We start from the raw sequence: 23,929 nt of genomic DNA on the forward strand, positions 1-23,929 counted from the left end.
TCGGGATACAGAAAATGTTCGACTGCTGCCCTGGCCAACACATTCTCCAGATCTCTCACCAATTGAAAACGTCTGATCAATGGTGGCCGAGCAACTGGCTTGTCACAATAGGCCAGTCACTACTCTAGATGAACTGTGGAATCGTGTTGAAGCTGCATGGGCAGCTGTACCGGCACACGCCATCCAAGCTCTGTTTGACTGAATACCCAGGCGTATCAAGGCCGTTATTACGGCCAGTGGTGGTTGTTCTGGGTACTGATTTCTCAGGATCTATGCACCCAAATTGCGTGAAAACGTAATCACATGTCAGTTGTAGTATAATATATTTGTGCAATGAATACCCCTTTATCATCTGCATTTCTTTTTGGTGTAGCAGTTTTAATGGCCATTAGTGAAGCTAGCGCTTGCACTTCCAAGACGAGCTGGAAACTGGAGTGTTCATCATAACTCCAGCTAGCTTTATTGGGATTAGAAAATCGGATTACGAAACTTTTGGGTACAAACCTTCTATCCCGCATCAGGCGCAAAATCAACCACAGCAAGAACTGGTGCTACACTCCACAGCTGGAGATGACAAGAAACTGCAAGGTGACGCTGCGGCGCAGGCCGCTCTAATCATCCGCCGCAAACTGATTCCGAAGCGCTTGAGTGACTAAACAACGTTTCCTTCATTAAAATGAGTGTTTATAATTACAGTTGTATCTTATTTAAAGCATTCAATGTAGCCGGCCGAAGTGGCCGTGCGGTTAAAGGCGCTGCAGTCTGGAACAGCAAGACCGCTACGGTCGCAGGTTCGAATCCTGCCTCGGGCATGGATGTTTGTGATGTCCTTAGGTTAGTTAGGTTTAACTAGTTCTAAGTTCTAGGGGACTAATGACCTCAGCATTTGAGTCCCGTAGTGCTCAGAGCCATTTGAACCATTCAATGAACTCTATAAGTCTGTGATACAAAGATAGTAACATGGCATCTGGATTTTGCTATATAAACCCTTTAAGGTGACCATATACTTGGACGCTTCAGATAACACCTCACAGTTTTGTTAATGCGAAGATTAATAAAATTCATTATATACGTTGCTCGAAAAAATTAGTACACCCTTTCAGAAGTCTCCAGTTCACTCAAGGATTATTGTTGTAATTGTGGATATGGAGTACATGAAATTATTGCATTTACTTATCAATACCACAAGCGCTTCTGAGGTACCAGATATCGAGCCATGCTGAAACACCCATATTCGTACGTGGTGTAGCCTCCACCGGCGGCAATGTAAGCACTGCTCTGGCATCGTACAGATGGGGAATACTGTCCTGGGGTGCGTTTTGCCTTGCCTGCTCGACCTATTCGTGTAGTTCTGTAAGAGTTGTTGGTTGACGACTCGAACGAGCCACTTCCTATCCCATCGTAACCCACAGTTGCTCTATTGGAAACAAGTCTGGAGATCATACTGGCCAGGGGAGTTGCCGTATGACTCGCAGAGTATGTTGAATTCCACGAGCCGTGTGTGGGCGAGAATTATCCTGTTGGAACAACACATCACCTTCCTGTTGCAAGAACGGCAAAAGAAAAGGTCTAACAACATTCTACACGTACCTACCGCTGGTCAGTGTCCCCTTTAGAAACACGAAAGGTGAACGAGAGTTGTAGCTTATGGCACCCCAGACCGTAAGGCCTGACGTGGGGCCAGTGTGTCTTGAACAAATGCACTCTACCAGACAATGTGCGGCGGGGCGGGGTCGTTCGCCTTCGTTCTCTCTCTGAATTATCGAAAGTCCACCTACCTCGATACTCCTTCCTTCCGACGTCCCTTCACTCTGTAGTAGCAAATACGTGCTAAGCAGTGTAAAGCAGCGTTGATGAAACCACTTACCAAATACCTACCACACAGAGACCGTGTAACTCGAGTTGAAAGTCAGTTCCTGAAAGTTCATATTTAAAAAATCGGGCGTTCAGAGGATCCAGTCTACTTGCAGAAAGCATTTAAAATTTAGACTGAATCTGCTTTTTATTCGTACAGAAACACATGAAATGGCTATCAAGTCCGTATTTAATATGGTAAACTGTATCCTTAAAAATTCACTGTCTGTACAACACATTTTCACTCGAAAAGCAGCCAGAATTTTTTGCAAGTCTGACCCGAATAATTTTCACGATCTAACAGTCACAGATCCAACACTCTTCGCGAGTTAAACATTCGGTCGTTTCAGTGGTCTTCTTAGTAAGAAGTACTCTCCGAAGTGCTCCGTACAGAGCACGAAATATGCCACGTGGAATTGTTACTACTAGCAGAAAGTTCACACGCTAGTAACTTTCGAACTATTTAATTTAGAAACACCAAACTTCCATTAAAATGTTTGTAACTCCAGTCGCTTCAGTTACGACACGTCCTAACTGAAATGAACTCACTAGTTCTTCATCTTAAAGACTATTTTTACAGAGCTGTCTAACATGGTGTTATCCCTAGGCCGGTTTGCAAGCGACTATCTCGAGCTCCTCTACTCTGTGCTCACCTCATTATATTCGCGTGGGAACAGCTGAGTTCTGATTGGCTGTTGATCTAAACGACCAATCAGAATGATCCTTTCTGGTTATTCCAGCGACAAAACTTTCCTTATCCAATCAATAATCTGATAGTAATTAACATCATTAAAACTTCAATTTCTAGTATATTGTTTAATCAAAATAAGCGAAGTACGAATTATTCCCCAAATTGATAAATAAACTTACTACACCTCAAACTTTCAAAAAATGGTTCAAATGGTTCTGAGCACTATGCGACTTGACTTCTGAGGTAATCAGTCGCCTAGAACTTAGAACTAATTGAAACACTAACCTAAGGACATCACACACATCAATGCCCGAGGCAGGATTCGAACCTGCGACCGTAGCGATCACGCGGCTCCAGACTGTAGCGCCTAGAACCGCTCGGCCACTCCGGCCGGCGGAAAATGACATATTAAGTTTTAACGTATGTCCCACATACACTCTCTCAATTATTCTCATGCACTCGCACAGAAAAATTATAAGCAAATAATAATTTTGAGCGATTTTTGTATTACATAACGTAAAGTAACTAAAGTTTTGAAAAGGAAATTCTAATTACTTGATTTTATGCACTGATAACTTTTAAATGGCTTCAAATGATAATGAAAGTTAATTTGTCGTTGTTCCTAACTGGGTTTTAAAACATAAGCGTCGGTTTTAGGACTTTAAGGTTATTTTCATTATCTCCGAAACTATAATAAATAAAAATCTGAAATTTTGACAGCATCATTACATTAACAACAAAAGGCTGTGTACCAAATAATTCTAATAATAACTAATATGGATTATTTAGATTCGTAGAGGGTATGAATTTTCGTACCGACTGAATGTTACTCTACGCAGTTCTCAAGGCAGGTAGTGTCAGCTGTGCTGTGAGCAAAGCGGAAAAGAATCGTAGCCGTCCTGCAGCCACCGTACCAAACGGCTGCGTGCCTTACTGCAACGCATGTCATCTGTAATAACTTGCTACGTTACAAATGGCCACAAACTTGCGTGCAGGCAGAAAATGCTTTCATCACTGAAAACCACGACGTGCCATTCCATCTTTCAAGTGATCCTCTGACAGCACCACTATCGCCTTGCACGTCGATGGTGCGTCATGAGTGGAAGACGGGCTACAGGTGTACGTGCCCGTAATACCACTGCTGAAACCAGTTCGCAACAGTTCGTGTTGACACTTCTAAGCTCACAAATCCCCTTATCCGTACTATGGTAGCTGTACAATCTGCCACTACTGCCCTTACAGTACAATGATCCTAGTGGGAGTCTGTCCTATGTGGATGTCCAGAACCTCGTCTACAGTGTACGAATGTTCACGCGACCATTGATACCTGCTTCGTTGCAAAACTGACGTGTCACGTCCAACTTGTGTGGCCATTCTCCGAAAGGACCATCCCGCCTCTCTCAAACTCGCTGGCTGTAGGAAACACGAGTGCGTCTCCATGGTGTGGTTTCCTGTTTGCTTCACAGATTTACACCACAATGAGCCTTCTGGCTGTCAGCATTCCCTGTTAAATTAAAGGGCAGACACAGATGGCGCTGGGGTAGCTGTGCCACTACGCTATCTCTTGGAGGATGACGTTGGAATCATCATCATCAGTACATTTACTAGCCCCCACGTGGCACTTACCGTCATTGTATCAGAATCGACGTCGTATTTCGAAGTATACTAATAAATATAAATGAATATCTGAATTAGCCCCTGAATTAAAGGCACCTCTGTTGTAGTTATTTCGCTGTAAGATTAGTGAAAAGAGAAGAAACCGTTCAGTAGAGCACTGCGCTCCTCTGACGATCATTTGATAGGCATAAGTCTTTTTACTGTCAGGCCCTTTATGTTGTTCGCGTGATTACTGCATGGATTGCAGTAGGAGGCACCCACCTGAAGGGATGCCACATCAGTGTGAGTTGGAGAGTAACACTGAGAGGAAAGTGTTAGATATGGAGGTTGTGGAAGTGCATGCAAGGAACTGATAAAATTAACATTTGGGGTAGCATATTGAGGCTGCAAGAAAGACAAGAGTACTGAAAAAAAGCATGCACAGAAATTGTTTTAACGTATGACACACCAACTAACATGACTGATCAAGGGTGTGCAATGTGTACTAGTTTTGTATATTAATAGTTGGTGATGAGAATCAGACTGAACAATAATAATTTACAGCTAAATTACTGCTAACTGTGGGTTTCTTCTTTAATTCAACCATCTTCCCATGAAATTTACTGCAACGAAAATTTTAAATGGCACCGTCATCAAAGATGCGAAGCAGTCAACCAGAGTTCACCACCATTATGCAGCTAAAACACAGCATATAATTGGCATTCTTCAGATACCATTACTGAGAGAAGTACGATCATATGGGTATTAAGCGAAATTTGAGGTTGGATTAAGGCTTTTCGGGTAGGGATGATGCAGCCTGTTACCTTGGGTGGAGAGTCATTGTCCGCTGTAGAAGTAACTTCAGGTGTGCCCCAGGGAGGTGTGTTGGGACCCTTGCTATTTAAGCTGGATATTAACGACCTTGCAGACAATATTAATTCTAACTGCACACTTTTTGCAGAAGACGCAGTTATCTGTAGTGAAGTACTGTCTAAAAGAAACTGCATAAATAATCAGCCAGGTCTCGATAAGATTACAAAGTTGTACAGACACTGGCAACTTGCTTTAAATGTTCAGAAATGTAAAACTGTGCACTTCACAAAACGAAAAAAAGACGTAGTTTCCTATGACAATGATATCAGTGAGTCATAGCTGGAATCGGCCAACTCCTATAAATACCGGGGTGTAACAGTTCGTAGGGATACGAACTGAAATGATCGCATAGGCTTAGTCATGGGTAAAGCCGGTGGTAGACTTCAGTTTATTGGTAGCATACTGAGAAAATGCAATTAGTGGTCAAAGGACAGTGTTTACAAATCATTCATGCGACCCATTCTGGAATACTGCTCAAGTGTGTGGGACCTGTGCCACATGGGGCTAACAGGGGACACTGAACGTACACATAGAGGAGTGGTGCGAATTGTTACAGGTTTTCGACCCGTAAGAGAGTGTCACACATATGTTGAAAAAACTCAAATGGTAGACTCTTGAAGACAGACGTAAAGAATCCCTAGACAGACTACTTACAAAGTTTCGAATACTACAATTCCCTAATTATCGCTCTTATAGGGATCTTGAGGACAGGTTTATACTAATTACAGCCCATACAGAGGCATTTAAACTATAATTATTCCCGCCCTCAATACGTGAATGAGACAGGAAGAAACCCTAATAACTAGTGCAATGAAAAGTATCCTCTGCCATTCACTTCACAGTGGTTTGTAGAGTAAAGATGGAGGTGTAGATTTCAAGCTTAGAAGACACATCAAGACATACAGTGACGTAAATACCACAGGATTCAATGCTCAAGAAAGGATGTTGCATGTTGCAGTCAAACCAAACAAAAATACTGTAGAATTGTTTCGCAAATAAAAAGTTAAAAGAAAGACGAGATTTGCAGGGTCTTAGGCGTTAACAGATATTTCTTGTACTAAAGAAAAAAATATTCGTGCACCCATGTCTGTATTGTACCAAAGAATGAGAGGCACACACAGTATATATGTTGTATATTCAGGTGTTTATTTTGGAATGAAATAACTTGATCAAATCATATAATGTAATCCATGTTGTGAACTATAATTTATAATAATAACTGTCACCTGCGATAATGTGTAACAAGTAAATTAACACACATACAAGGAAAGAAAGCATGTACACTATGTTATAACTAAACATGTACAAAAATTATATTACGACTGTCGAAAGGAACATACTACAGAAATTGCTGCGCAACTACTACAATACTGAGAAATCACTGTGATGTCTCTTTAGTACTGCAATTCGTATGGATTTTACGGATCTTAAATGAGCTTGATCCATAATGACAGTGCGATACAGTATGAGATCCTTAGAAATAATAATTATATTATATCAACAAAAGTAGTGAAGGCAGCAGAGGATGAAGTAGGTAAAAAGACGAGGGATAGTAGAAATCCTTGGGTAACAGAATAAATATTGAATTTAATTGATGAAGAGAGATTATATAAAAATGCAGTAACTGAAGCAGGCAAAAAGAATACAAACGTCTCAAAAATGAGATCGACAGGAAGTGCAGAATGGCTAAGCAGGAATGGCTAGAGGACAAATTTAAGGATGTAGAGGCTTATCTCACGAGGGGTAAGATAGATACTGCCTACAGGAAAATTAAAGAGACCTTTGGAGAAAAGAGAGCCACTTGTATGAATATCAAGAGCTCAGATGGAAACCCAGTTCTAAGCAAAGAAGGGAAAGCAGAAAGGTGGAAGTAGTGTATAGAGGGTCTATACAATGGCGATGTACCTGAGGACAATATTATGGAAATGGAAGACGATGTAGATGAAGATGAAATGGGAGATATGATATTGCGTGAAGAGTTTGACAGAGCACTGAAAGACCTGAGTCGAAACAAGGCCCCGGGAGTAGACAACATTCCATTAGAACTACTGACAGCCTTGGGAGAGCCAGTCCTGACAAAACTCCACCATCTGGTGAGCAAGATGTATGAGACCGGCGAAATACCGTCAGACTTCAAGAAGAATATAATAATTCCAATCCCAAAGAAAGCAGTTGTTGATAGATGTGAAAATTACAGAACTATGAGTTTAATAAGCCACGACTACAAAATACTTTAGCGAATTCTTTACAGACGAATGGAAAAAATAGTAGAAGCCGACCTCGGGGAAGATCACTTTGGATTCCGTAGAAATATCGGAACAACTGAGGCAATACTGACCCTACGACTTATCTTAGAAAATAGACCAAGGAAAGGCAAACCTACGTTTCTAACATTTGTAGACTTAGAGAAAGCTTTTGACAAAGTTGACTGGAATACCCTCTTTCACATTCTGAAGGTGGCAGGGGTATAATACAGGGAGCGAGAAGCTATTTACAATTTGTACAGAAACCAGATGGCAGTTATAAGAGTCGAGGGATATGAAAGGGAAGCAGTGGTTGGGAAGGCAGTGAGACAGGGTTGTAGACTCTCCCCGATGTTATTCAATCTCTATATTGAGCAAGCAGTGAAGGAAACAAAAGAAAAATTCGGACTAGGTATGAAAATCCATGGAGAAGAAATAAAAACTTTGAGGTTCGCCGATGACATTGTAATTCTGTCAGAGGCAGCAAAGGACTTGGAAGAACAGTTGAATGGAATGGATAGTGTCTTGAAAGGAGGATGTAAGATGAACATCAACAAAACCAAAACGAGGATACTGGAATGTTGTCGAATTAAGTCTGGTGATGCTGAGGGAATTAGATTAGGAAAAGAGACACTTAAAGTAGTAAAGGAGTTTTGCTATTTGGGGAGCAAAATATCTGATATTGGTCGAAGTAGAGAGGATATAAAATGTAGACTGGCAATCGCAAGGAAAGAATTTCTGAAGAAGAGAAATTTGTTAACATCGAGTATAGATTTAAGTGTTAGGAAGTCGTTTCTGAAAGTATTTGTATGGAGTGTAGCCATGTATGGAAGTGAAACATGGACGATAAATAGTTTAGACAAGAAGAGAATAGAAGCTTTCGAAATGTGGTGCTACAGAAGAATGCTGAAGATTAGATGGGTAGATCACATGGCTAATGAGAAAGTATTGAATAGGATTGGGGAGAAGAGAAGTTTGTGGCACAACTTGACTGTAAGAAGGGTGCGGTTGGTATAACATGTTCTGAGGCATCAAGGATCACCAATTTAGTATTGGAGGGCAGCGTGGAGGGTAAAAATCGTAGAGGGAGACCAAGAGATGAATACACTAAGCAGATTCAGACGGGTGTAGGTTGCAGTAGGTACTGGGAGATGAAGAAGCTTGCACAGGATAGACTAGCATGGAGAGCTGCATCAAAGCGGTCTCAGGACTGAAGACCACAACAACAACAATAACAACAACATCAACAAAAGGCAATTGCGGAAATATCATGTACCCAAAACTAACAAAACAACATCTACCAATATATGGACAGGGCCATGAATGAACAAGTTTAAGTGAAACGCATTTTGAAGAGGAACCGAGTAGATGGTTAATGGCATCAGAAAACACCACTTAACAAGAGAATGGCAAGCTTCATCCCAGAAAGGGATAAGGCCAGAACATACATTATTCCTTTTGACGTAAATACTGCTGTGGCCGAGGGTAAAGTGGCTGCATGGCATTAACAGGGCTGGGCTGTGACCCAGCAAGAAAAGTAAGATTCACCTCTAGCGAGACGGCGATTTGCTGAAGCCATACTGGGTGATGCAGATGTGACACGATGGGGAGATCCCCATTATATAAACGCATTTTGAGAATTAAAATGGCTAGATATCTCTCTCGTCTGGCAGTGGACTGCACAAGTATGTGGAAAATTGCTAGGGATTTGAGAGCTTTGCTTTCTGTGAAGTGAGGACGATATGCTTCACATATCATGGCAACAGATAGCAAAGAGGAAGTTAATTATTCCTGCGAGAATTTTTGCGGGCAAAGAAATTGTGCACGTCGCTCTAACCCTTAGCAGCGTGCAATAGCCATTATTTTGGCTAGGGAAAGATTATCGTTCTATGGAATGTAGGAAAGTTGAGACTGAGTGAATTCAGTCAAGGCTAGAATAGGGAATTAGTGTTTCAGATCCAGCATGGAGACAACGCCATTGCAGATGCCACTTCGCAAAGTACCATTGCGCATGAGGCCGCAGTAAATGTTGAGTCAACATTTTGCTCACTCCAACTTGCATACGCTTTGACTATTGAATATCAAAAGCTTGGATACTAACCTAAGCACACATTGAGTACATGAGAGTATTTCATTGGTTCAAAAAGTAAATTTATTCTCCACCAACTCAGTGCATTGATCAGCTACGATAATGTAGATGTAAATGAGCTGATGGATATTTTAATCATTCTTTACTGTGATAAATGTTTTTGTATGTTGAGATAACGATTTATAATCATCCGTTCAATATCTCCAAGAATTAAATATTTCGTTATTGAGTGTCAAAAGTAATTGAACATGTTTGTTGTTTATCTCTTGACCACTGAAAGCACAGTTGCTAAATTATATGTAGAATAAGAAAGGAAATAGCTGTTTTGTCTTTCTAGAATAGATCCCAAATTTTCACTCTTATTAATTCATGCATTCTAGTTAAGTGACAGCAGCATTTCTATAGATTTTTGTTATGATCCTCACCTAATATTAGCTCGCTTACAGGGCCAGGTTCATATTTATTTAGAATGTCTGTTTAACACCCTGGACTTGAGAAGACAGTTCAGAGGTTTTCTCGATTTGCACGCAAAGTGGTAAGTTATCACACATTCGTACAGTCACTGTGCAGACACAGAAAGTGCGGACACTGACACTATTTAACCTTTTTCTTCTTCCTCTTCCTCCTATTCTTCTTCTTCTTCTTCTTCTTCTTCTTCTTCTTCTTCTTCACCTTTTTCTGTTTCTCCTTGATGTTGGCATTGTTATATGAGTTGTCCAACGTTAATGACAGATGGTGGCAGGATGCTCTTCCTGATGCCACCATTCCCCCGAGAACAATTTGTCTATTGCATCAGTCCAGTTCAGATATGACATTTCCTATACGTTTTCATAGCTTGTATCATGGTGGGGCCAAAAACAACATCCAGACTGGCTGGCTCATCAGCCCTCGTCGTTTCGATGCACGGCAGGCTCGCCTCCTCGAATTCTGGAAGCAGTGTGCTATTGTACTGGGCTATCCGGACGGGCCTTTTCAAGATGAAATCATATCAAACTTCTTCAACAAACGAAAATAGGGCCCTTTTAAATGAATTTTAGTGCCCCATAGCTTAATGAATTTCAATCACACTACTATGCTTTCTTCATACCAGTGCAACAGTTAATTTTATCAGTCATTTTTTCAGTATTACACCACATATTTAATTATATTGTGATAGGTAAAGTAGTCATTAAACATTTTAAATCACTCACAAAAGTTTATTTTCCAAATTATAATGGTTTAAGAAATGTCAAAAGCTACTCTCCACAATCCACAAAGTTTGCGATACTTATCTGTGTCGGCTGAACATATGCATTGTTAAAGGTATCGTAATTTTCATGCATTCCACCACCCCCCACCCCCCACCCTCTGTCAAAGTACCTCCATCACTTCAGCATATTACTACTTTTTCAGGTTACCTTCCATTCGGAAAGCGGTTGCACTCAACGACTGTTACATTGACTTGTAAATTATAGATTGCAGCAATCAGCCGTCCTTTTTAAACTTTTGTTATGCAGATCTAGATTTCGGGTAGAAGCTAGCCGTTCTCAATGCATTATTATTTTCGCTCAAGGCATGTAAGTCCGTTGATAGGGCCTTACCCACAGTTCATTCAATGTAGTGTGGGTGAAGCCCCATCAACAGGGACTTACATCCTTTGAGCAAATATAAACGTCGTCCAAGATCGTTCTGAATGCGTTCTCAGAAAATTATTTTGAACAGTTTGCTCAGGAACCCATTCGAAGTGTAAATAGTTGCGAAAAAGTACTTGACCTCTTAGCAGCAAATAATCCTAAGCAAATAGACAGCGTAATGACGGATATAGGGATTTGTGACTGCAAATAGACGCCACACACATCTGTTTGATCAGATAAGAAATCACTTGCCTTCCTAAGAGACAGTCTCCACTGCTTCCAGTCTGACTATGCAAGCGTAGGCCAATGACGTTTAAATTAGGGGGAAATCGTATCTACGGCAATTAAGAGACATACATAAAATACATTAATATGAGATGGTACTGGTCCCCCATGGTACACAAAGCAGGATCTCTGGCGGCGGCGGCGGCGTCTGACGACCACTGTTGGCGCTGCTGTGAACGCAGCTTTAAGCATTGTGAGATCTTGGGGACGTTTTCCTTCCCATTCTTCCCTAATCGGAGATTCAAATGCGTCTCTAAAGACTGCGTCGTCAACGACTGGTTAAACTCCTATCTTCGTTTCCTTTATCCACTCTCCAACAGCTACACTCCTGGAACTTGAAATAAGAACACCGTGAATTCATTGTCCCAGGAAGGGGAAACTTTATTGACACATTCCTGAGGTCAGATACATCACATGATCACACTGACAGAACCACAGGCACATAGACACAGGCAACAGAGCATGCACAATGTCGGCACTAGTACAGTGTATATCCACCTTTCGCAGCAATGCAGGCTGCTTTTCTCCCATGGAGACGATCGTAGAGATGCTGGATGTAGTCCTGTGGAACGGCTTGCCATGCCATTTCCACCTGGCGCCTCAGTTGGACCAGCGTTCGTGCTGGACGTGCAGACCGCGTGAGACGACGCTTCATCCAGTCCCAAACATGCTCAATGGGGGACAGATCCGGAGATCTTGCTGGCCAGGGTAGTTGACTTACACCTTCTAGAGCACGTTGGGTGGCACGGGATACATGCGGACGTGCATTGTGCTGTTGGAACAGCAAGTTCCCTTGCCGGTCTAGGAATGGTAGAACGATGGGTTCGATGACGGTTTGGATGTACCGTGCACTATTCAGTGTCCCCTCGACGATCACCAGTGGTGTACGGCCAGTGTAGGAGATCGCTCCCCACACCATGATGCCGGGTGTTGGCCCTGTGTGCCTCGGTCGTATGCAGTCCTGATTGTGGCGCTCACCTGCACGGCGCCAAACACGCATGCGACCATCATTGGCACCAAGGCAGAAGCGACTCTCATCGCTGAAGACGACACGTCTCCATTCGTCCCTCCATTCACGCCTGTCGCGACACCACTGGAGGCGGGCTGCACGATGTTGGGGCGTGAGCGGAAGACGGCCTAACGGTGTGCGGGACCGTAGCCCAGCTTCATGGAGACGGTTGCGAATGGTCCTCGCCGATACCCCAGGAGCAACAGTGTCCCTAATTTGCTGGGAAGTGGCGGTGCGGTCCCCTACGGCACTGCGTAGGATCCTACGGTCTTGGCGTGCATCCGTGCGTCGCTGCGGTCCGGTCCCAGGTCGACGGGCACGTGCACCTTCCGCCGACCACTGACGACAACATCGATGTACTGTGGAGACCTCACGCCCCACGTGTTGAGCAATTCGGCGGTACGTCCACCCGGCCTCCCGCATGCCCACTATACGCCTTCGCTCAAAGTCCGTCAACTGCACATACGGTTCACGTCCACGCTGTCGCGGCATGCTACCAGTGTTAAAGACTGCGATGGAGCTCCGTATGCCACGGCAAACTGGCTGACACTGACGGCGGCGGTGCACAAATGCTGCGCAGCTAGCGCCATTCGATGGCCAACCCCGCGGTTCCTGGTGTGTCCGCTGTGCCGTGCGTGTGATCATTGCTTGTACAGCCCTCTGGCAGAGTCCGGAGCAAGTATGGTGGGTCTGACACACCGGTGTCAATGTGTTCTTTTTTCCATTTCCAGGAGTGTATTTTTCGTGCTATTGAATGTCGGTATTTTGGGTGTTATGTGCGAAATCACAAATCAATTATATCATTCTAGAGCGTGCAAGTAAAGTTCGAATCTTATCGTCAACCTTTTCCATTATCATATTGAAAATAACAGTTCAGGTGAAGAAACAATATCTATTCACACCTAAACTTTCGTTGGACAAAACGCAAACAACATTTTGATAGGGTACTTGGCATCAATGATTTGCCAAAATAAAAACAAAAAAATCGTTCTTGCATTCATGCCAATTGCCCACACAAAATTTGCTTGTGACTGGGCCTTCGTGCTTTTCGAAAAAAGTTCAGAATAACTTACGTCCTCTCTTTGTCAGTCTTGGTTGACTGCATTGAAAAATCGACACCAAATACTAATGTTAATTTCGCGGTGATAACTGGAACTGGAAAAGATGAAGTTGCTGTAAAAATGCACGACTGGATAAAGTTTTTAAGCAACAATGGTGCCAAGAAAGTGCCTCTTTTAACTAAGTAGGAACACTTTGAGTTCTAGGTAGAAACTCAAGGTAAAGTGTGTTGCGCAATTAAAAATTGCAGAGGATGTGTTCGTGTGTCAGATATTCACATTAGGAGATGGAACTCATGAATTTCCCAATGAAGAGACTCCAGAAGGAGTGACAAGAAAACGTCAAGAATACCTCTTCAAAAACATCAGACCATATTGTAAAGACGAATGCTAAGAGTTTTACGTTATCAAGTAGGACTTGAACCTGCAGCTGAAACCAACAGTCACGCAGCTGCCGATCCCTAGCGTGATGATCCGCAAGGCGTTCCTGGACCTCCGATGGAGCGTCGAAAACGCTCAGTTTAATGTGTCAAACTGAAGAGTTGCGAAACAAATTTTTATACTCTTTAAAAGAGGACATTCAAATTCGTGTTTGGGTATTAAATTAATTTCATAAATGTAAAACATAAACGATCTGCGTTACTTTGAACTTTTGAATGCATTTTCCTCAAATTTATTATTTTCATTTAATAAACTTTAAATGCCTATAACTTAAACAAAAAAACAATAAAGTCATGATTCTTGCACCAAGTTATTTAGAATTTAATGCTTAATTTGAATATATTGATGACTCAAATTCGAAAATTTCTGAAAAGAGGTCCCTTTTTGACGTCCGCGTCACATTCTGCGACCTAGGTTATCGAGGAGAGCTTGATAGTAGAATAAGGAGCCACAATATACCAGTTGAGTGTAGCTACATTTGTTGTAGATTTGTACCGGTTTCATTTATTTTGAATGTTATATAAGTTTGGCATTTGACAAAGACAATTGACTTGTAGGTTGTCCGGACAAATAAATGGAAATAGGTAAAAAAGCTGTTCGTGTAGTAAAAATAGCGATATTACCTATAGCTCAGAATAAAGACACAATGGTCACAATCGTTTCTGTGTAACGAACCATCCGGTCATTAGTTACAAATGAAGCAACATAGGAATTTAACGTACTGTCGACGACGAGGTCATTAGATGCGGAGCACAAGCTCTACATCTACATCTACATTTATACTCCGCAAGCCACCCAACGGTGTGTGGCGGAGGGCACTTTACGTGCCACTGTCATTACCTTCCATTTCTGTTCCAGTCGCGTATGGGTCGCGGGAAGAACGACTGTCTGAAAGCCTCCGTGCGCGCTCGAATCTCACTAATTTTACATTCGTGATCTCCTCGGGAGGTATAAGTAGGGGGAAGCAATGTATTCGATACCTCATCCAGAAACTCAGCCGGCCGAAGTGGCCCTGCGGTTCTAGGCGCTGCAGTCTGGAACCGCGAGACCGCTACGGTCGCAGGTTCGAATCCTGCCTCGGGCATGGATGTGTGTGATGTCCTTAGGTTAGTTAGGTTTAACTAGTTCTAAGTTCTAGGGGACTAATGACTTCAGAAGTTGAGTCCCATAGTGCTCAGAGCCATTTGAACCATTTGAACCGGAAACGCACCCTCTCGAAACCTGGCGAGCAAGCTACACCGCGATGCAGAGCGCCTCTCTTGCAGAGTCTGCCACTTGAGTTTGCTAAACATCTCCGTAACGACTTGATGAAGGATGATGAAGCAAATCCCCCGCGCGATTTCAGACTAATCATTTCAGCATTCGCCTTAAAAGATTTAGGAAAATTATGAAAAAACTGAATTTGGATTGCCGAATGAAGATTTGAACCACCGTCCTCTAGCATACGAGCCCAGTGCCTTAACAGTGCGACATCTCGTTCGTTAGTAATACAAGAACACTAAGGAAACCTATAATGGTAGGTCCGTATTTGGAATGGGATACAAATCCAGCACGTTGCTGCTGCCTCACATATATTATTGAACGGTAATCACGTCAGCGTTCGTTAGCGTTTGTTCAATTAACAGCCCATTTGTCGAAGCTATCAGCACGAATCGATATCACGCGGTCCGTGCGTTGCGTCTGCCGCGTAATGGAGACATGTCACAGCACTTCAGTGTTCTAAGTCCTTTCCTCCACACCTCTCAAATTCTCTTCTCTTAATGAAGAATGAAAATCGAGTTTAAGCAATACTTTAAAAATTATAAGCTGAAGTCTAGAGAAATTCTTGGCTCGCGGATGCTTGCGGAATTCTTATCCATTACCTGAACGTTTAAGATACGACTAGGGATCATTGTTGAAGTCTGAGATACCGTTGACGCCGAAATCATTGGAGACGAAGCTCTTAATCGGTGTGGATGATAATGGTGTGTCGAGGAACTGGATGCAGTTGTTGACAGTGGAGGGACAGGCTTAAAATACTAATCCGGCAGCGCCCATTTCGGTTTTCCATTGTTTCCTTAGATCACTTAAAGTGAAATCCGTGATTCTTGTTTACACAAAGTAACAGTCAATTCCCTTTCCCATTCTTGTTAACTGGTCGTTGTGCTCTGTCTCTGATGGCCTCAACGTCTACAGTTGTTAAATACTAACCTTTATTTTTTCGTTCTTCAAGGGTGTTGAAATGAATCGTCTGAGTCCTAGAAGGAAACGTCGTTGCATTTTAGAGAAAACGCCTGAAACTTAAATCAGATATCCCTATGGCGATTTGATCCTGATCCTTGCTAATATGAGTCCAATGACTTGACAGTAATGCTGGCTAGCTCAGCACAGAGTTTCAATCCGACAAAACGGTTGAATAAAGTTTATAGTATCGTTACGTTGCATCACGTGTCCTGTGTAACGGTATAAGTACAGTAACGGAAGGGTTGAACATGTAAGCTAATGAAGAATGAGCAAGTCATAAAGCCAGCTGGGGACCTCAAAAATGCAGTTTACTAAGATTGTGTGATACCTCCTGGATTCTGAGAACAGTGGTACATAAAACAATGGGGACGAGCACAGTAACATCATACGTAAGAGTCTCTTGCCGTGAGTTACACGGGATGTGACAAGAAGGTATGGCCAAACTTTCTTCACACACAGACACGTTAATCAAGGGAAACACACAGAGAGAGAACGTGCCAGCAATATGTTCTACGTTTTCTTACATGAAATGTCCAGAATATCCTCGTGGTTACGTTTGGTTAGTATGTACAGTAAATTTTAGTTCTTAATACACCGCCATTTTGTTATTCCAATCGAGTAAAGTTAATTTTGACATGTGACTCATATCATTGCTTGTGCTGTCATTGCTCTACTAGCATCAAGCACGTAGCGTCAACTGTTTAGTATTCATCACGGACTCGGTTTCAAATGACAGTGCAGTGGAAATGTAGTCAAATGCGTGGTTGGTAGGTGCCCATTTTCTGTACCGATTAGCAGATGGTAATTGCCGTGGCGCTCAAGGATTCTATCAAAAGGGATTTCCAGATCGACGGTGAACCGATAGGAGGACGCTTGAAGGAAGTAATTGTCGTATTAGGTGGCATGGGAAGTTCGAGACTGCTACTTGCGATTGCGTGAGTTCTAGAAGGCAGAGGACACCTAAACTGGAGGATGTACTTCTTCGTGCAGTTGACGACAACCCTAGTGTCAGTGTACGCCAGTTAGCTGCAATACGTAATGTTGCTCACATGACTGTCTGAAGAGTGTTACATGTGAACCCGTTGTATCGGTACCATGTATAGTTTGTGCAAGGACTATTAGCAGGCCGCGAGCAGTGGACGCACGGTTAGAGGCACCATGTCATGGATCGCACGGCCCCTCCTGCCGGAGGTTCGAGTCCTCTCTCGGGCATGGGTGTGTGTGTGTTGTTCTTAGCATAAGTTAGTTTAAATTATCTTAAGTAATGTGTAGGTCTAGGAGCCGATGACCTCATCAGTTTGGTCCCTTAGGAGTTCACACACATTTGAACTATGAGCGCCGGCCGGAGTGGCCGAGTGATTCTAGGCGCTACAGTCTGGCACCGCGTGACCGCTACGGTCGCAGGTTCGAATCCTGCCTCGGGCATGGATGTGTGTGATGTCCTTAGGTTAGTTAGGTTTAAGTATTTCTAAGTTCTAGGGAACTGATGACCACAGATGTTAAGTCCCATAGTACTCAGAGCCATTTGAACCATTTTTTTTAACTATGTGCAGCTAATTTTCCGGCACGGGTACACTTCCGCGAATCCTCCATTCAACAGAGTGTCAAACCTCACTTTTCTGAAAATATGCAGTTTGAGGATGAAACTTCGTATCAAAGCAGATGATTAATGTGTTGTAGCGCTGCAGAACTGAGTTACAACATGGGAATAAAGCGTTTGAGGACCCACGTACATATAACATATTTTCTGCCTGTACGTATGAGGAATGTTTCCTAAAAATTTTGATATGCCTTTTTCTTACACGTTATATAGTTGTTCCGTTTCAGCTACCTCTTCTGTCAGTGTAAGGATACCAGCGAGGTGCACTCCTACTAACGTAATACAGTCGTAAGAATTGTCTGGAGGCGGAAAGGGATGAAGAAGTTCCGCCTCTTTAACTTTTTTGACAAAATTAGCCAAATCTTACACTACTGGCCACTAACATTGCTACACCAAGAAGAAATGCAGGTGATAAACGGGTATTCATTGCACAAATATATTATGCTACAACTGACATGTGAATACATTTTCACGCAATTTGGGTGCATAGACCCTGAGAAATCAGTACCCAGAGCAACCACCTCTGGCCGTAATAACGGCCTTGATACGTCTGGGCATTGAGTCAAACAGAGCTTGGATGGCATGTACAGGTACAGCTGCCCATGCAGCTTCAACACGATTCCACAGTTCATCAAGAGTAATGACTGGCGTATTGTGACAAGCCAGTTGCTCGGCCACCATTGACCAGACGTTTTCAATTGGTGAGAGATCTGGAGAATGTGCTGGCCAGGGCAGCAGTCGAACATTTTCTGTATCCTGAAAGGCCCGTACAGGACCTGCTACATACGGTCGAGCATTATCCTGCTGAAATGCAGGGTTTCGCAGGTATCGAATGAAGGGTAGAGCCACGGGTCGTAACACATCTGAAATGTACTGTTCAAAGTGCCGTCAGTGCGAACAAGAGGTGACTGAGACGTGTAACCAATGGCACCCCATACCATCACCCCGGGTGATACGCCAGTATGGCGATGATGAATACACGCTTCCAATGTGCGTTCACCGCGATGTCGCCAAACACGGTTGCGACCATCATGATGCTGTAAACAGAACCTGGATTCATCCGAAAACATGACGTTTTGCCATTCGTGCACCCAGGTTTGTGGTTGAGTACACCATCGCAGGAGCTTCTGTCTGTGATGCAGCGTCAAGGGTAACCGCAGCCATGGTATCCGAGCTGATAGTCCATGCTGCTGCAAACGTCGTCGAACTGTTCGTGCAGATGTTTTTGTCTTGGAAACGTCCCCATTTGTTGACTCAGGGATCGAGAAGTGGCGGCACGATCCGTTACAGCCATGCGGATAAGATGCCTGTCATCTCGACTGTTAGTGACACGAGGCCGTTGGGATCCAGCACGGCGTTCCGTATTACCCTCCTGAACCCACCGATTCCATATTCTGCTAACAGTCACTGGATCTCGACCAACGCGAGCAGGAATGTCGTGATACGATAAACCGCAATCGCGATAGGCTACAATCCGACCTTTATCAAAGTCGGAAACGTGATGGTACGCATTTCTCCTCCTTACACGAAGCATCACAACAACGTTTCATCAGGCAGCGCCAGTCAACTGCTGTTTGTGTATGAGAAATCGGTTGGAAACTTTCCTCATGTCAGCACGTTGTAGGTATCGCCACCGGCGCCAACCTTGTGTGAATGCTCTGAATAGCTAATCATTTGCATACCACAGCATCTTCTTCCTGTCGGTTAAATTTGGCGTCTGTAGCACGTCATCTTCGTGGTGTAGCAGTTTTAATGGCCTGTAGTGTATATATTGTACGTTTTCTTACTGTTAGTGTATTATAAATTCTTCCTGCGCGAAATGACAGGCACTAGAGCTAGGGAGACTTCACAGTCAGAGCCTTCACCAGTGTTGTATCTCCTACCCGATACGCTCATAGACGACGTCAGTCATATGAGAGTGAGTTTGGCGCACTACGGCTGCCAAGAGGTGACTGTACTTTTGGGCTCGCCTTGTGCTTTCTCTTATTTACACTTTACTGCAGTGTCTTTTAATTTCTGATCGACCACTGCCGATGGTGTTGAATCCTGCCTAGTTGTCAAAGATGGGGTGTGTAGGACACCTGCTTCTCGGATCGCTAGACAACAATTTAACCAAATAGTATTAATGAGTTTTACTACGAAATGTGCATGACAAACGGATGTGTCGCAAGCAAGGGGTGACAGACAAAACAAACAATGTTCTTCAGTATATCCTAGTCGCTGGTCTTTAAGTGCCTAATCTTGACGCTGTTGTAGAACTGGGCCGCGACCAGTAGGCGCTACGCTTATGTTCTCTTCGCATGGAAGTCGCTGCCGTCGCATTGTCGTCCATGAGATGGGTCAGTCAGTGTGCAATTAACTGACGTCTTCTTCGCAACCCTCCTTGCTCTCTCGTTTCCGACTGGCACGCCGGAGCATGACTTTACACCGTAACAGATGGAAAAAGTGATATAATCTGTGTAGCAGTGTTTCTTATTAAAATATGTTTTCAAATACCTTTTAAAGGGACACACTATTTCAGTGCCTGTCCCTGGACTGTCTCTCTTGATCGAGTACATTATTTTACATCTTGCGCATATTTTTTTATGCAGTGCTTTCTTCTGGCAGCAGTATCGCACCGTAACAGCTTTCCAAAAACTACATCAGTATTCATAGTGAGTACACGACTAAACAAGCTATAAAGTCGATAATATGATAACTCTCTTTCTTCTGACGTGGTAACTTCTTTTAACAGTATCTAAATTTATGAACATGGACTAAATGTCCTGACTTAAAATATCATTCACTACTTATTTCACATTTTAGACTTTGATGTAATTGGTGGTGACGATAGCTTCAAAATTTCTGTTCTCTTAGCAAAGGCAGATAAGCTGCGGAACGCAAAGTAGTACCTTCGGTTTCATGGATCTTTGAAGCCTTATTCTCTCATAAAAATGCTCGTCTACTTGGTGTATGTGACTCTGTATATTTTCTTCCTTCACAATAGATTTCGCTTCTTTCCTGCGCTGTGAATGCCCTCAACTGGTTAACCATTCGGTTCGTCTGGGACTTTGTTAGTCGGCGACCAGCTCGTGATGCTCATCAAGCAGACAACAGAGCTGAACTTCAGACTTGTATGTAATGTTGCTCCTCAGGAACACCATCAGGGTTTCTCTGATCGCAATCTACGACATGTAGAGCACAACTGTGGCATCTCTAAATGCTGGCTTTGTTCATGCAATACTATTTCATTTCCTTGAACATTTCTGTGTACCGTTATAGAACTTCGAACGACAAAGGTTTGCTAATTTCAAGGCTCTTTCAGGTTTTTAATTGATTATTGTGTAATTTTTGTGTCGAGTACTTTCGGAAGAGTCCATTAACACATTTCTTAATGGGGTTTGTACTCTGTCCCCTGGGAAGTTAAATTTCTGAAGGTCTCTTTAAGCTTGTAGCAGCCAGTTGTTCCTAATTTTCATCAGGATAAGCCTTCTGAGACTGTGACCATAAAATGTTAATAGTCTTTACCTGAAAGTGTTAGAGATTTTCTCAGCATGCTGGTAAAAACCCTGGAATTTCATTTCCATCCAGGTTCTAGCAGAGCAACCCTATTTCTTTTCTTGTGCTGTGGCCAGCCTTATAACCTAAATTGCTATTGATGTACCTACCACTGGCTAAATTTCACTGGTAAAATCCCCCGTCGTGACGGAGCCAGCTTGAACTGATTTTGAACAAGATGAACATTTAAAACGGTAAAGGCTATGTGACCTGTTAATGACGTTAGTAATCTGGCAACGCTTCTTGGCTGTGTTTTTCTTATTTTTTCATTTTATAAGCTCTATGCAGGTCTAAAATTGCTCTCGTTATTGGGATGGCTTTTTAGTTCTTATAGCTAAATGGAGGGTGCCTGGAGCAGTATTGTCGTGAACTGGTCGCGGAAACGCATTTGTGTGATAGCTGCCGATCGTGAGAGTGCTTGTAACATGGATTATTTAGAGAGATTATCAGAATGAAACGTTAGTCGCCTGAGCTATACTGACTTCAGGAAGAATAGCATACTGTCAGGAAAAACTGTGTGTAGGAAAGACCGTCAATGTGCCAGGTAAAATTCACAAACAAAAGTTAGGAATTTAATAAAACTAGAAGGTTACCTGAGCTCAGTCGGACACACGGAATCTTGGCCACATGATACAGATAGCCGTGCTGTAGGTGCAACCACAACGGAGGGGTATCTGTTGAGAGGCCAGACAAACGTGTGGTTCCTGAAGAGGGGCAGCAGCCTTTTCATCAGTTGCAGGGGCAACAGTATGGATGATTGACTGATCTGGCCTTGTAACACTAACCAAAACGGCCTTGCTGTGCTGGTACTGCGAACAGCTGAAAGCAAGGGGAAACTACAGCCGTAATTTTTCCCGAGGGCATGCAGCTTTACTGTATGGTTAAATGGTGATGGCGTCCTCTTGGGTAAAATATCCCGGAGGTAAAATAGTCCCCCATTCGGATCTCCGGGGGGGGGGGGGGGGGGGGGAATACTCAGGAGGACGTTGTTATCAGCAGAAAGGACACTGGTGTTCTACGTATCGGAGCGTGGAATATCAGATGAAAAAAAAAATGGCTCTAAGCACTATGGGACTATGTAAAAAGGGAAGTGGATGGGTTAAATACAGTGGGAATTAGTGAAGTTCGGTGGCAGGGGGAACAAGACTTTTGGTCAGGTGAATACAGGGCTATAAATACAAAATCAAACAGGGGTAATGCAGGATTAGGTTTAATAATGAATAAAAAAATAGGAGTGCCGGTAAGCTACTACAAACAGCATAGTGAACGCATTATTGTGGCCAAGATAGATACGAAGCCCACGCCTAACAAGTAGTACAAGTTCATATGCCAACTAGCTCCGCAGATGACGAAGAGATTGATGAAATCTATGATGTGATAAAAGAAATTATTCAGGTAGTGAAGGGAGACGAAAATTTAACAGTCATGGGTGACTGGAATTCAAGCGTAGGAAAAGGGAGAGAAGGAAACATAGTAGGTGAATATGGTATGGGAGTAAGGAATGAAAGAGGAAGCCGCCTGGTAGAATTTTGTACAGAGCATAACTTAATTATAGCTAACACTTGGTTCAAGAATCATAAAAGAAGGTTGTATACATGGAAGAAACCTGGAGATACTGGATGGTCTCAGATAGATTATATATCGGTAAGACAAAGATTCAGGAACCAGGTTTTAAACTGTAAGACATTTCCAGGGGCAGATGTGGACTGTGACCACAATCTATTGGTTATTAACTGTAGATTAAAACTGAAGAAATATCTAAAAGTGGGGAATTTGAGAAGATGGGAGCTGGATAAACTGAAAGAACCAGAGGTTGTAGAGACCTTCAGGGAGAGCATTAGGGAACGATTGACAAGAATGGGGGAAAGAAATACACTAGAAGAAGAATGGGTAACTTTGAGAGATGAAATAGTGAAAGTAGCAGAGGATCAAGTAGGTAAAAATACGAAGGCTAATAGAAATCCTCGAGTAACAGAAGAGATATTGAATTTAATTGATGAAAGGAGAAAATAAAAAAAATGCAGTAAATGAAACAGGCAAAAAGGATTACAAACGTCTCAAAAATGAGATCGACAGAAAGCGCAAAATGGCTAATCAGGGATGGCTAGAGGACAAATGTAAGGATGTAGAGGCGCATATTACTAGCGGTAAGATAGGTACTGCCTACAGGAAAATTAAAGAGACCTTGGAGGAAAGAGAACCACTTGCATGAATATCAAGAGCACAGATGGAAACCCAGTTCTAAGCAAAGAAGGGAAAGCAGAAAGGTGGAAGTAGTATATAGAGGGTCTATACAAAGGCTATGTACTTGAGGACAATATTATGGAAATCGAAGAGGATGTAGATGAAATGGGAGATGTGATACTGCGTGAAGAGTTTGACAGAGCGCTGAAAGACCTGAGTCGAAACAAGGCCCCGGGAGTAGGCAACATTCCATTAGAACTACTGACAGCCTTGGGAAGGCCAGTCCTGACAAAACTCCACCATCTGGTGAGCAAGACGTATGAGACCGGGGAAATACCGTCAGACTTCAAGAAGAATATAATAATTCCAATCCCAAAGAAAGCAGTTGTTGATAGATGTGAAAATTACAGAGCTATCAGTTTAATAAGTCACGACTGCAAAATACTTTAGGGAATTCTTTACAGACGAATGGAAAAAATAGTAGAAGCCAACCTCGGGGAAGATCAGTTTGGATTCCGTAGAAATATCTGAACACGTGAGGCAATACTGACCCTACGACTTATCTTAGAAAATAGACCAAGGAAAGGCAAACCTACGTTTCTAACATATTTAGACTTAGAGAAAGCTTTTGAC

This window comes from Schistocerca nitens, chromosome 3 (assembly GCF_023898315.1).
Source record: "Schistocerca nitens isolate TAMUIC-IGC-003100 chromosome 3, iqSchNite1.1, whole genome shotgun sequence".
In the NCBI taxonomy this organism is placed as follows: domain Eukaryota; kingdom Metazoa; phylum Arthropoda; class Insecta; order Orthoptera; family Acrididae; genus Schistocerca; species Schistocerca nitens.